At 44.7% G+C, this 14,286-nt stretch overlaps 1 long non-coding RNA gene across 1 annotated transcript; it reads right to left on the bottom strand.

The window, feature by feature from the left end:
- Positions 1–580: 580 nt before the first annotated feature.
- Positions 581–10,389, bottom strand: LOC309534415. The gene is made up of 3 exons (XR_014220698.1): positions 10,095–10,389; positions 1,660–1,783; positions 581–627 (listed from the first exon to the last, which is right to left on the bottom strand). It is a non-coding gene; the product is annotated as an uncharacterized lncRNA (long non-coding RNA).
- Between the last annotated feature and the right edge of the window lie 3,897 nt (positions 10,390–14,286).

Below are 14,286 nucleotides of genomic sequence, written 5' to 3'. Positions count from 1 at the left end.
AAGACCTGATTGTGGACCATACATCAGGGTCTTTTCCAGGGAGTCTTCTCATGAGGTGGCCAAAGTATTGGAGCCTCAGCTTCAGGATCTGTCCTTCCAGTGAGCACTCAGGGCTGATTTCCTTAAGAATGGATAGGTTTGATCTTCTTGCAGTCCATGGGACTCTCAAGAGTCTCCTCCAGCACCATAATTCAAAAGCATCAGTTATTCAGCGATCAGCCTTCTTGATGGTCCAGCTCTCACTTCCATACATCACTACTGGGAAAACCATAGCTTTCACTATACGGGCTTTTGTTGGCAAAGTGATGTCTCTGCTTTTTAAGATGCTGTCTAGGTTTGTCACTGCTTTTCTCTGACATGCCACATATATAATAGATCTCCCTCCAGTGTAGAAACTTTCAGTCCTGTTGTCCCCCCAAACACACACACACACAGTCTCAAATGATACAGTCTGCAAATACACCTCCCCCTGCAATGTGAAGTGGTACGTTCTTATTTTCTTTTTTCTTGTGAACTGTGCTGAGATCTTGTGATGTTGTTGTTGTTGTTGTTATCCTGCAAACAAGTTGACCACCTCACCTGCTCCTTGTGGGTCCTGGTCCCCAGTGCCACAGAATGAGGTGTTGGCTGAGAAGAAATCAGCTGTCAAAGTCACACTTTTGGATGGATAATTTATGGGGAAGCAAGGGATCCGTGAAGACTGAACATCCTCTCCCCTTTCACTCCATAAATATAATACTGTCAGTTTAAGAACATAAGACCGTAAGCTGGATCAGGCCAAAGGTCCCTCTATTTCAGTTTCTCACTGTAGCCAACCAGATGTCTATGGAAGCTCATAAGCATGACATGAGAACAGCACTTGTGCTCCCCGACAACTGGACTTCAGTAACATAATGCTTCAAGCCATGGACATAGAAGCCATTTAGAGAAGGCACAGAGCAGTGTCAGTAAGGGGTGTGGCCTGGGAAGAGTCCTGAGAGCCTGATAGAGAGCTGTATTCCAATTGTGGTTCCCCATCCCCATTGTAGGAGGACACAGGTGGCGCTGTCGGTTAAACCACAGAGCCTAGGACTTGCCGATCAAAAGGTCGGCGGTTTGAATCCCCGCGACGGGGTGAGCTCCAGTTGTTTGGTCCCAGCTCCTGCCAACCTAGAAGTTCAAAAGCCCGTCAAAGTGCAAGTAGATAAACAGGCACCGTTCTGGCGGGAAGGTAAACGGCATTTCCGTGTGCTGCTCTGGTTCGCCAGAAGTGGCTTAGTCATGCTGGCCACATGACCCGGAAGCTGTACGTCGGCTCCCTCGGCCAATAAAGCAAGATGAGCGCCGCAACCCCAGAGTCGGCCACGACTGGACCTAATGGTCAGGGGTCCCTTTACCTTTACCTTTTTATCCCCATTGTAAGCAAGCAGACACATGTCAGGACTGTTCATATATAAAAGGAAAAGGGTCTGCAAACTGGCCTTGACTGCTCATAGCCACTAGCTTTGCAAGTTAAGAGATCAGAAGGAGGACAGGCAGATGCTCAGGTTCCTAGCAATCCACACCTTTGAATAACTATGGAAAACATGTCAGATCCCAGCATATGGGCATAGATCAAAAAGGGTGGCTGCCCATGCTGACAGGACACTAATTAAATTGATCCGCACTTTTATGATTTACCTGTTTGGAGCTGTTAATTTTGCAAGAGTTGAGAGAAACCGCCTTGGTTTCCTGTAATGAAAAAGAGATTTCCATCTTCAAGGTAAGGAGCACCACCTGCTGGACATCCAGCATAGCCACTGACCTGGAAAACGAGATAAAGGTCCTTTTTATTATTATTTCAATCTCACAAGTGAGAAAACTGCAATGCAAAGCCACTGATTGATGCCATAGTACAACTAACCGTCGCCCTTTAGCCTTTTTAGCGTCCCAGAGGTTTCATTTCAAAAGACTCAGCACAAGGCTGTTCCTGACTTGAATAATTTTCGCATTACAGCAATAGCGTGCTGCATAAACACAATCACATCCTTGGCTTGTAGCGCTGCATGCTCTTTCTGCTTGAATTATTTCACCTTGATGGAATATTGCAAGCCCCTTGTAATGCCGATCGATATATGTGTTGCCGTAAATATCCTGAATTCAGCGATTGTTAACAACCTCAGACGAATGTCACGAATGTTGTATGTATATATTTTCCCCCTTTTCCAGACACACACTGGCAAACGTTGGCAATGGCTTTTGGGTGACTGTCAACATCCGCTACTCTACTACTGAGCTTTCAGTCTTTCACACAATTTGGAAAGTAATGTCGGGACATCTGCTTGGTGTGCAGAACGTCCCAGTCTCAGGAATCTGCAGGGAGGGCTGGAAATTAATTCTGTCCAAAACCCTGGAGAGCCACTGCCAGTCAGCAGAGGCAGACCTCAGTAAACTGATGCCTACCCCCTGCCCTCAACTCTTGCACTGTCTTCCCAAAGCTTTGAAAATGAGGCATGGGGGCTCTGGCAGAGCCCTAGAGCCCCCCAGTTCCTTCCCCAAACTGGGCAAGTTGGCAGGATCCTACCAGAGCCCTCACACCTCCTTCCCAATTAAACGAGAAGGGGGAGAACCATGTTGGCAGAGTAGCTGAATTGCAGCTAGGAAGCCGTATCATGTGCAATATGTTAGTTTCTGTTCTTATTACTGAGCAGCTGCGTGGAGTCACAGGACTCTGTTTACATTCCAGAGACCCAGTCTCATGGGAAAGGAGACGGGATGTGATGTTAGTGGTTTCCTGTTTCCTTTGTTCCTTTGTGCAGTTGCTCTCTGCTCTCACAGGGAGAGGGTGTAGATTTCTTTGCTCTCTGCTATGCGGACGTTTCTGTGCTAAAGGGGAAGAAAGGGGAAGCTTTGGAAAGAAACTTAAAAGGGGATATTTTACAGGTCTAACTGGCCTATATTTCCACACTTTACTTTGCTGCATGTTTTGTGATTTTAAATATTGGCTGTGGCTCTCTTACCAAGATAATATTTGCCCTAAACCTAGATCTAGGCATCCAGATGGAGCAAGGCAAATCTGCTGTCTCACTGGATTCTGTTCTTAATCTATAGCTTCAAAATACAGAGCTCCTGCCTTCTACTAACACAGGAAATCGTCATTTTATTCTTTTAAAACTTAACCACCAGATAACCCACAATTACCACTCTGCAATTTAGAACCTGCAGCCAGGCAAAGATGCAATGGAGAGGGTGGGGTGAACTGGCTCATTCCTCTCCCCTGCTCCTCACATGATCTCCATTGTGTGATTTTACAGTCCTGAACGGAGCCAGAATGTAGCTACATGGACTCACATCCATCTCCTGCGACCCTGGACTCAGACTCTCCTTCTCTTGCCTTCCACACGGTCAGATTTAGATTCTAATCACCTTGGGGGTCAGGGGCCTGCCATTTCTCCCTCTAAGAAATACTAAAAATGCCATGTGCATTTATGTTTATGCGATTTATTCATATAATGAAAACATATAGGCTAGCCTTTCTCCTCTCAAGAAAAGGGCCCTCAAGGCATGGCGCAACAACAGCCACAAAAATGTAAAACAATCAATCAATACAATAAAAAGAGTCTCGTAAAACAAAACACGAAGAGCAGCAGTGAAATCAGAAATGCAGGAGCAGAAATAACCAGCAAGCAAGCAGTTTGGCCCACAGCAAACAAGGGTGGAGGGGGATAACTAAACTGATAAGAGAAGAGACCTTTGAAAGGAATGGGCTTTGCTAAGCATTGGAATATCAACAAAGAATGAGCCAAGGCCATTCGCCAGTCTGGGTGCAGCAACCAAGAAGGCCCTGCCCAGCGTCCCTCATCAGTTCCTTCCTTCCCATACTTTTCCTACTTACTTACTATTATTTTTTAAAGTATGAATTCCCTCTTTCTATCTGAAAGCAACTGAAAAGGGCTGAAAAAATTCTGCTGGTTAAGCGGCTTGAGGACATGATGTAATTTTTCCACAGCTGCCCAGGAACAAATGGATAGGCTTCGTGTGTGTGTGTGTGTGTGTGTGTGTGTGTTGCACCCTAAAGTCAGAAAGCAATTGCTGCCACTTACTTTCCAGAACTCTAGAGGTCTGTTAAATACACATCTGCAAGTAACCCCATCACACCCAGTGGGGCTTGCTTCTGAGTAGACTTGCCTGGGATTAAGAATTCTAATCTGAGGTAGCCATGGTGAAAATAGGAGCAGATTTATTCCAGATCAGTTAATCCATGACACGTTCGTCTCTGGCCCTGTCCATCATTGCCTCTGTCTCCACCCATTGCCAGCATGAAATCCCCGTGAAAGAAGAAGAAAATCCACATGCCAACAGTTGGACGGAGAGTATGACTTCCAAGAAAGATTTTAGTGGGTGGCTAGGATGACGTGAAGCTGCTCTCTCAAGTGCAACAGCCAATCTTTAGTCTTAATATGCACAGCCATTTAGATCTGAACTAAGGTTACCAGATTTCCCCGTTTCCTGGGGACAGTCCCCAGATTTACAAATCAGTCCCCACACACCTAGCAGTTCAAAAGCACATCAAAAGTGCAAGTAGATAAATAGGTACCACTCTGGTGGGAAGGTAAACAACGTTTCTGTGCACTGCTCTGGTTCGCCAGAAGCAGCTTAGTCATGCTGGCCACATGACCCGGAAGCTGTCTGCGGACAAACACCGGCTCCCTCGGCCTTTAGAGTGAGATGAGCGCGCAACCCCGGAGTTGTCCGTGACTGGACCTAACGGTCAGGGGTACCTTTACCTTTACCCCCATACAAAATCCATTGAAGTTGAAAAGTGTCCCCAGATTCATTGAAAAAAATCTGGTAACCTTAATCTAAACATAGATATATTCTCATGTTGCAAGAGTGGGAAGCTTGTACATGTGAGGCTTCTGCTGGATTTTCCTCACATCGTTTTGTAAAACCTACATTGTCATTGACCGAAAACAATAAAATCTTACAGTCCTGTGTGCCCATTTTCCTTCTGTGCTGCATCTCTCAACGATGGCACTCGCGTGCAGCACAAAGCAGTAGCTCAAAGCAGTTTAATTTTTTAAAAAATGATGTGAAAACAATCTCAGGTTGCAATTCAAAATATACTTATTGGGCAGTAAAGCCCATTGAACTCCATGAGGTCAACTTCTGAGTAGACATGCTTAAGAGGCTCGGTAATGCCGTAAAACCTGCTACCTGTCCAAAACAACCTGGTGAGTTTTGTTTTATTTATTATTTATTTATTACATGCCTTTTTATTCCCCTGAGGACCTCAAGGTGGTCACATGGTTCTCCTCCTCCCCATTTCATCCTCACAACAGCCCTGTGAGGTACGCTAGGCTAAGAGACGTTGACTGGCCCAAAGTCACCCAGTGAGCTTCATGGCTGAGTGAGGATTCAAACCCTGCTCTCCCAGGTCATAGTCCAACACTCTAACCATTACGCTACACAGGTTCTGTAGTCCGGCTGAAACAAGAACCCAGACCAAAGGTTAGCAGTCTCTTCCTCTGTTAACCCAGAGGGTGATGATGGGGAAACTGTAGTGCTCCAGATATTGTTGGACGTTTGCTCCCATCATCCCAAGTCAGCATGGCCAATAATCAGGGATTCTGGGAGTTGTAGTCCAGCAACATCTAGAAGACCCCAGCGCTCCCCAACCCTGCCATAGATTGTTCTGAATTTGAAGGAGGATGTGGAGGTGAAGGTTAATCTACCCATAAGAAGAATTTCTTCTTTTCAAGTAAAAATGCTCCACTACTTCAGTGATTAATGTCACTACACTGTGCTGATTTCACCACCTCATAATTAAACAGGAGGCATTCGGCTGTACAGCAGTCGAGCATTATAATGGGTTATGCATTAGCTCCTTTACCCTGCAATTTCCTAACCTATTTTCCACTTTTGTTGTTGTTGGGGAACATAATGCAATCATATATTCAACACCAAAGACTCGAGTGATGACCTCCAAATTTTCCTGGAGGAAGGAAACTCTGTTGCCACTGATTGTAGCCTCGGTCCATCTGCTAAATTGAAATCGCACTCGAGAAGTAAATTTCCAGTGGAGCATTATCTGTGCAATTCCCATTAACAATACAAAAAAAAAAACCCAGCAGCAGTTTTCCCCACCCCCACCCCTTTTTTTGATAAATGGTGCTGAAAATTGCCCAAGTCTTCACATGAGTAACGAAGACTACAATAAAAGGAGGGAAAGAGTGGGAAAAGTGGCCGAGCTGCAAAGAGTTTGCCCTTTGGTTCCTGCTGTCATATAATTTATTTCCTGGTCCCTTCCGCACAAAAACCACTTCCATCCTAGCAGGTTCAGAGGCAGCACATAGCAAACAGGCAAGTGCTGGAAGTCTCAGGTGCCAGAAGGGTCTCCACCTGGTGCTGGGCTTCAGCCATCACCGTTGGTCTTCCTGCATCGTAGTGGAGGCACCACACACAACTTTCCCTGTGACTGCTACTGGCCATTTGCTTGCCCTTGTCAGTAGCCGGAAGGCATGAGGGAGCTGCTGTGAAGAGCTCCAAGGCCACACCTAAACTCACCCACACAAGAAGAGCCAAGATGGCCCATCTCTTCCAGCATCCTGTTCTCACAGCGGTCAACCAGGTAAAATGACACGGTGGAAACAGATGCCAAAATAACGTTGTACCACCCCACGATCTCAGGACTGGAAGAAGTGTAAAGGTCACAGCCCCAATGTATCTGCCTGGGTTTGCATATTGTGTCAATAAAAGGAGCCTCCACAGAGCTGGCCGGCAGCTTGCTTGCAGCTCACCTGTGTGCAGCTCACCTGCATTATCAACTCCTGCCTCATGTCCACTTCACCCCTAGATGGTCAAGTCAAAGGCGACTCTGGGGTTGTGAAGCTCATCTCGCTTTCAGGCTGAGGGAGCCGGCATTCGTCCACAGACAGCATTCCACATCATGTGGGCAGCATGACTAAACTGTTTCTGGTGCAACGGGACACCGTGACGGAAGCCAGAGCGCATGGAAATACCATTTACCTTCCTGCCACAGCTGTACCTATTTATCTACTTGCACTGGCGTGCTTTCAAACTGCTAGGTTGGCAGGAGCTGGGACAGAGCAACGGGAGCTCACCCCATCGTGGGGATTTGAACCACCAACCTTCTGATCGGCAAACCCAAGAGGCTCAGTGGTTTAGATGCCTGCGTCCCAGATGCCTGGGAAAAACCAGCGAGCAGAAAATGAGCACAAGAGCAACTGTCCCCTCCTGTAGTTGCCAGCAACTGGTATTATCCATCATCATCATCATCATTAATTTCATTAAATTTCTATACTGCCCTTCATCCGAAGATCATAGGGTGGTTTGCAATATAAAATCACAAAAAATATATACCATATTAACAGACTAAAACAATAGCTCCTCCACCACCACAACACACAGTTTAAAAGGCCATTGGTTATTGGCTCTCATCCAGTCCATTACTGAGGCAAGACACTGGTCCAGCACTTCCACTGCCACACCTGCAGATGTAAAAGAGAAGTAGAGCTGTGTGTCATTGGCATAGTGCTGACAACGTATTCTGGATGACCCTATTCAGTGGTTTCATGTAGATGTTAAATAGCAAAGGGGATGAAATTGAACACCAAGGAACCCCACCTGGAAGGTTCCATGGGGCTAAAAAGCACTCCCCAAGCATCACTGTTGTAAACAATAGTCCAAGTAGGACCAAAACCACTGCAAAGTGGAGCCACTCACTCCTAACTCAGACAGCCGTTCCAGAAGGATACCTTGGTTGATGGTTACAAAAGTTGCCAAGAGGTCAGGGAGAATTCAGACATTTCCCTGTCTCTCTCCCAACAGAGGTCAACCAAATCAGTTTCTGGGCCAAAACCGGGCCAAAACCCAATTGAAATGGATCTAGAAAGTCATTTTATATTTATTTATTAAATTTGTACACAGTGGTACCTTGGTTTATGAACTTAATTCGTTCCTGAGGTCCGTTCTTAAACAGAAACCGTTCTTAAACTGAGGCGCATTCCCTAATGAGGCCTCCTGTTGCCGGTGCCCTTCCACCATTCAGATTCCGTTCTTAGACAGAGGTAAAGTTCACTAACCGGAACACTACTTACGGTTTTGCAGAGTTGTTATACCAAATAGTTTGTAAACAGGGCTGTTCTTAAACCGAGGTACCACTGTACTGCCCTTCATCTGAAGCTCATAGGACAGACATTTAAAACATGAAAGACTACAAACATAAGATTTGCCGGGACCCTGATCTGTTGGGTTCAACTTTCATCGCTTTTCACAACATTGTTTTTGATACAATTTATTTAGCTACCATCATCATTGATGTCTAATCTGAACTGTCTTACTGCTGAAACGTGTATTCGTTTTAGCTTCTGTCTCATTGATTGACTGTTGAAGTGATGATGTTAACCATTCACATTCATTATTTTAGTCTCTACCTTGTCTTTTCCCCCCTCTGTGACTTGAGCCAAAACACACAGACACTGCAGTCAATGTGTGTTGATATGAATCTATGAGATTTCTTAACATAGTCAAAAATTGGCTTTACTTGTATTTTGTTAGCTGAACTGTGAGTCTGGTGCATATATTTTTTGCAATAACATTTGAATTTGAATTTCAACTCAGAATACTTTAGGTCTCAAGGATGACTCTGGGTTGGAGTCTGTATACTGGCATGTGGAGGGGGGGTTCATTTTTGATAATCCGATCCACCAATCAGGTCTAGCTCCCATTTAAATTTCCCACAATGCAATGCAAGAGAATTTGGGAGAATTGAAATGGTAGTCTCTCCGGCTACCTGGTGCTGTTTGGATTGTCACTAGGGCAGGCAGAGAAATGCAGTTTGATTTGCATGTCAATGTGAACCTACCTATGTAATTCACACGTTCCAAAAGACAATGAGCTGAAACACAGTCAGCCTTTGAAATTTGCACTTCTCTGAATTTTGCGGCGGGCCAAGAAAAAGTGTGCAGAAATGCATTTATTGGGGCGAAGTGTATACAAAAAAAATATGCATGTATTCATGAAAATAACAAACAAAAATGTATCATGTTAAAGAATAATACTTGCCCCCAAAATGTGTATGTTAGGAAAAATTGCTTGGAAAAAAATGTGCATATTCAGACAACCTGCTAATGACTTTTTTTTGTTAGGTCCTGAAGACTGGAAAAAATAAGAACATGACCAAAAGCAAAACTCTCTACCCACCCACCCCTGTGATTTAAGTCCAGCAGATCTCATTAGGTAGGAAGGGTCCTTTGCCTGGACTCCCCTCAAATCCGGCATTCGCCCATCCAATGGAGTATGTGAAAGAATCTCTGCCCTCAAGTTCTCCCAACTGCATGCTGTTCCTCCAAATCCAATTATATCACACAGAAAAACCACTTTCATCCTCTGTAGGGGCCCCAAAATATGGGGAGATTCTAATCCTGGATTTCTCAGCCAGGCAAGGGGTGGGGGAATCCACCGCTCAGAGCCACCTTCGTTTTGGAGTTATGTGAATAAGGGTGGCAGGACTGAGCTTCAGAGTGATAATAGCGTGGGAGGATAATTGCTATAATTCAAACGTCAAGAAGCCAGTCAACCTCTTGTGTTGCTGCTCTCCTTTCCTCTCCTTTGTGCTTCTCCACCTGCTGTAACCTAGTCTCATTCCGATGGCGGGGTCTTGGCACCCTCTCCTGCTAGAAGAAGATAACTCTCTCTTTTTTTATCCCCCTCGCCTCCTGCATTCGGAAATAATTTCAAATCCTAGGGAATTATCCTTTAAAAAATGTAAATGGATTTGGAAAAACAGATAGGACAAAAAGAGAGAGAGACCCAGGAACTATCCAGCATAACTTTCTGCTGTTTGAAATGTCAAAACAATTGTACACCATTTACGGGAGAATTTAGCAAAACACAGGAGATGGAGTGTTTTAGCAGTTGTTCACAAATTCCTCAGCAACCCACAGATTCCGACGCGATAATGGCATCTGCATCAATTTCCAACTAACAACAGGAGTCTGTTAGGTTGCTTTTGGCTTATATTATAAGACAGGGGTGAGGAATATGTCCCAAATTACAACTCCCATCATCCCTGACCATCCTTGAACTCTTCTCCATTCCCACTTTCTTCCCACCTGGGGCAGCCCTGCCCTCTGCCTGCCTCTCAGAGCTGGCGCATCACATGGGACTGGTCCTCCGTGGCAGCAGCCTCTCCTGTTGAATGGTCTCTTTAAATTTGAAGGTTCATTATTGTTCCACAAGATGTGCATTTCTTTAAGGGACAGAGCAAATAATGTGACCTAGTTTTACAGCTGTGAAGCAGTATAGCAGGTGCTGTTATGTTAATTAAGCTGTTGGGTATAGTATATAAAGAGTAGCACGAAGCTCTCTCTGTACCCTGGGGAATGGGTGTTAGTTTCTGTTTGTACCACTGTGCAGTTGCTTGGAGTCACAAGACTCTGTTTACATTCCAGACATTCCAGGCTGTTGGAAGTCTCGCAGGAAACAGATGTGATGTTACTGTTTCCTGTTCCTTTTTTTCAGTTGCTCTCTGCTTTCACAGAGAGAGGATGTTTCTTTTCTGTCTGCATAGTTAGAAATAAAATGCTCTTTACGATGTAGCTCATAAATCTCATCACTTCTGCTGCTTTGATTCTCTGTGTAACGAGGGAACGTGCTTGGAGCCTCATCAAAGGCTCAGGTTGTTAATTGTCATCGGAGGCGATTCTGAAGGACTCGACTGCAGGAGGAGTAGCTCTGTAGAGCGGAGATTCCGACAATGGGTTGGTGGATGGGGCATGCTTATTGATATATTTAATGTAAAAGGGGTTTTTGTTTTTATTATTAAAGCCTAGCAAAAGTTATTTTGCATTCCTTGTAATGTGTGGTCTCCCCAGCATGCCTTCTGCAGTGCAAATAATAGCCAACATCTTTGGTTATGGGCTTTGGTTACGAGCTGCCCGAGGGAGGAGGCCAAGCATGGAGGCCATGGAAAGGCTTCAGGGTGCTTCCTTGCAGCCAGCACTGCCACCACTGCCAGCACTCAGGACAAGTGTTGGCTCATCCTCCACCATGAGCTAGGCGCTGGCAGGGGAAATAGAGACATTCCAGTATCAAATAAGAAGCCGGGTTGGCTTTCATAATTCTGAGACTGTCTCTGGAAAATCAGGACAGTTGGAGAGTATGCCATTGTTTTCAGGCTAGGGTTTCCCATCACACCTGGAGATTGCAGGAACTGGACCTGGGACCTTCCACATGCAAAGATCACTCAGTTGCAATCCTTCCATTATGCCAGGGTAACAAAGGCTAAAAGTTTGTGGCCATTTAGGAATGAGTCGCAGTTCAATCTAGCATTTTGATCCTTCCTGGGGAAAAGGGAGTCAGAAATCCCAGCTGTCTTCCCCTTCACTCTCATGGCCATGCATATGGTAATCAGCAGTGCGGTGGAAGCAGTGGGGTAAAATATTGGAGGCACAAATGGAGGAAATTGCATTTTAGCGGCACAATGCATTTATGGAAGGTATATTTTACATTCAAATTTCAATCCTAGGGAAGGGAGAAACAGTTTTTGTTTCTCATTTCCCCAATCCTAAATTTTGTTCTCGACATTTCTGCATCTGTTTGCATTTTTTAATTATTATTAAAAAGACCTCACCCAAAAAAATACTATCAGGATTTATCTCCTAATTAATCTCCTAATACGTTTTGGGCATGCAGTCTTGCCTAATATATAATTCTTAGCAAACAGTTTTTGTGAAAATATGGTGTAATGGTTAAAGTGCTGGAACAGGACTTGGGAAACCAGAGTTGAAATCTTCACTCAGCCATGAAACTCACTGGGTGACCTTGGGCCAGACACTGTCTTTCAGCCTAACCTATTTCACAGTGTTGTTGTGAGGATAAAATGAGAAGAGAACCGGGAATGCCACTTCGGAGAAAAGGCAGCATTTGTTGTTGTTTAGTCGTGTCCGACTCTTCGTGACCCCATGGACCAGAGCACACCAGGCACTCCTGTCTTCCACTGCCTCCCACAGTTTGGTCAAACTCATGCTGGTAACTTCGAGAACACTATCCATCTCATCCTCTGTCGTCCCCTTCTCCTTGTGCCCTCCATCTTTCCCAACATCGGGGTCTTTTCCAGGGAGTCTTCTCTTCTCATGAGGTGGCCAAAGTATTCGAGCCTCAGCTTCACGATCTGTCCTTCCAGTGAGCACTGAGGGCTGATTTCCTTAAGAATGGGGAGGTTTGATTTTCTTGCAGTCCATGGGACTCTCAAGAGTCTCCTCCAGCACCATAATTCAAAAGCATCAATTCTTTGGCGATCAGCCTTCTTTATGGTCCAGCTCTCACTTCCATACATCACTACTGGGAAAACCATAGCTTTTAATATACGGACATTGTTGGCAAGGTGATGTCTCTACTTTTTAAGATGCTGTCTAGGTTTATCATCACTTTTCTCCCAAGAAGCAGGCATCTTTTAATTTCGTGGCTGCTGTCACCATCTGCAGTGATTATGGAGCCCAAGAAAGTAAAATCTCTCACTGCCTCCATTTCTTCCCCTTCTATTTGCCAGGAGGTGATGATTTCGTTTTTTGATGTTGAGTTCAGACCATATTTTGCACTCTCCTCTTTCACCCTCATTAAAAGGTTATTTAATTCCTCTTCACTTTCTGCCATCAAGGTTGTGACATCTGCATATCTGAGGAAAGGCAGCATATAAACATAATAATACATAAGCAATATAATGCACTGGAGTGGGTGAGATTCCACTGAATATGAATTCCCCTAATGCACACATTTTTGGACACAACTTTGGGTCAGAGAATGGCATCACAGAATTTGGGAACATCCCGTGGGCAGGTGTGTGTGTGTGTGTGTGTGTGTGTGTGTGTGTGTGTGTGTGTTGCCATAGCTTTAGTGCTGGGATGTGCCTAATGACTAAAAGCAAAAGTCTGTGTGACTCAAATCTTAGCATGTTTGGTCTTGGGCAATTAGAATAAAAATCATTTGGGGTCAAAACAGTGTTAACTCTCCAGCTCTGTGCATGATTCCATGTCCTCATCTTTTCAAATAGAGTATCTCCGTAGCAACAGACAACACACTTTTTTCCTTTCCCTCAGGTCATCTTGTTCTCAGATGATACAGAAATAGTCTGCTTGAAGCTAAAGGGCTGTTAATAGCGCTGCAACTCTTTCTCAGTATGTGAGGCAGATGAACTGCCCTTGAACTCTGCAGGGGCCTTCGGACGCTATTCAGAAAGGATTAAATTCCATCCATAGGGAAGCCAAAGGCCACTGAAGTCACTAGAACTATAGGACAACACTGATTTGAGCCTCCTCATTATTGTTGTTTATTAAATTTGTTTATCTTGTCCAGGAAAACCCCTTAATCCCGATTTTATTTTGTCTTATTCTTTGGCAGATTTACCAAAAGAAAAATACACACCAAAAAACAGATTTTAGAAAGGGGCAAGATTAGGCACAGAAGCACAAAGTATTTTTCCCAATAAAAAATAGGAAAACTCCTTGCGCTCCACTCTCTCTTTCTTCCTGCCCAGGGTGGCCCTTCCCTCTGCAAGACCCTCAGAGCTTTATGGCTTGTTTTCACCAGATAAGAATCTGACCCATTGCTTTTTTCAGAGACTTGCATAGTCTACAAAGACTTTCAGAGACTTATAAGACTTATGTTTATTTGGTTCTGTGGTTTCAAGAGAATCCATCAAGAGTGCATATTTTGTGGCTTTAAGAGATTTATAGATTTCTGTTTACAGTGGTACCTCGGGTTACATACGCTTCAGGTTACAGACTCTGCTAACCCAGAAATAGTGCTTCAGGTTAAGAACTTACTTCAGGATAAGAACAGAAATTGTGCTCCGGCGGCGCGGCAACAGCAGGAGGCCCCATTAGCTAAAGTGGTGCTTCAGGTTAAGAACAGTTTCAGGTTAAGTACGGACCTCCGGAATGAATTAAGTACTTAACCTGAGGTGCCACTGTATTTGGTTTTGCAGAAAGTGCATATTTCATATAGTTCATATTGTTCAATGTTCCGTATATATTATATAAAGAGTTCACATTGATATCGCATTGTTGTACTTGGTCATCATGTTGCCTTGGATATTACTGTTCCCCAGAGCTGGCACATCACCAGAGCTGGGCCTCAGCCTCTCCTCCTCTCCTGTTTTCCAGCAACCACTATGAGCTGCCCAAGGGAGGAGACCGGAAGCAACAAGTCATGGAGAGGCAGTGGGGTGCCCCCTTGGAGCCGCCACTGCCACCACTGTTATGTACTGAAGTTCTCAGCCTGGGCCAGCAGGGGGATACTGTAGAT

This window comes from Podarcis vaucheri, assembly GCF_965113315.1.
Source record: "Podarcis vaucheri genome assembly, chromosome: 6".
Classification (NCBI taxonomy): Eukaryota; Metazoa; Chordata; class Lepidosauria; order Squamata; family Lacertidae; genus Podarcis; species Podarcis vaucheri.
Note: the sequence above shows the minus strand (reverse complement) of the source record. Positions and strands in the feature narration are given on the sequence as shown.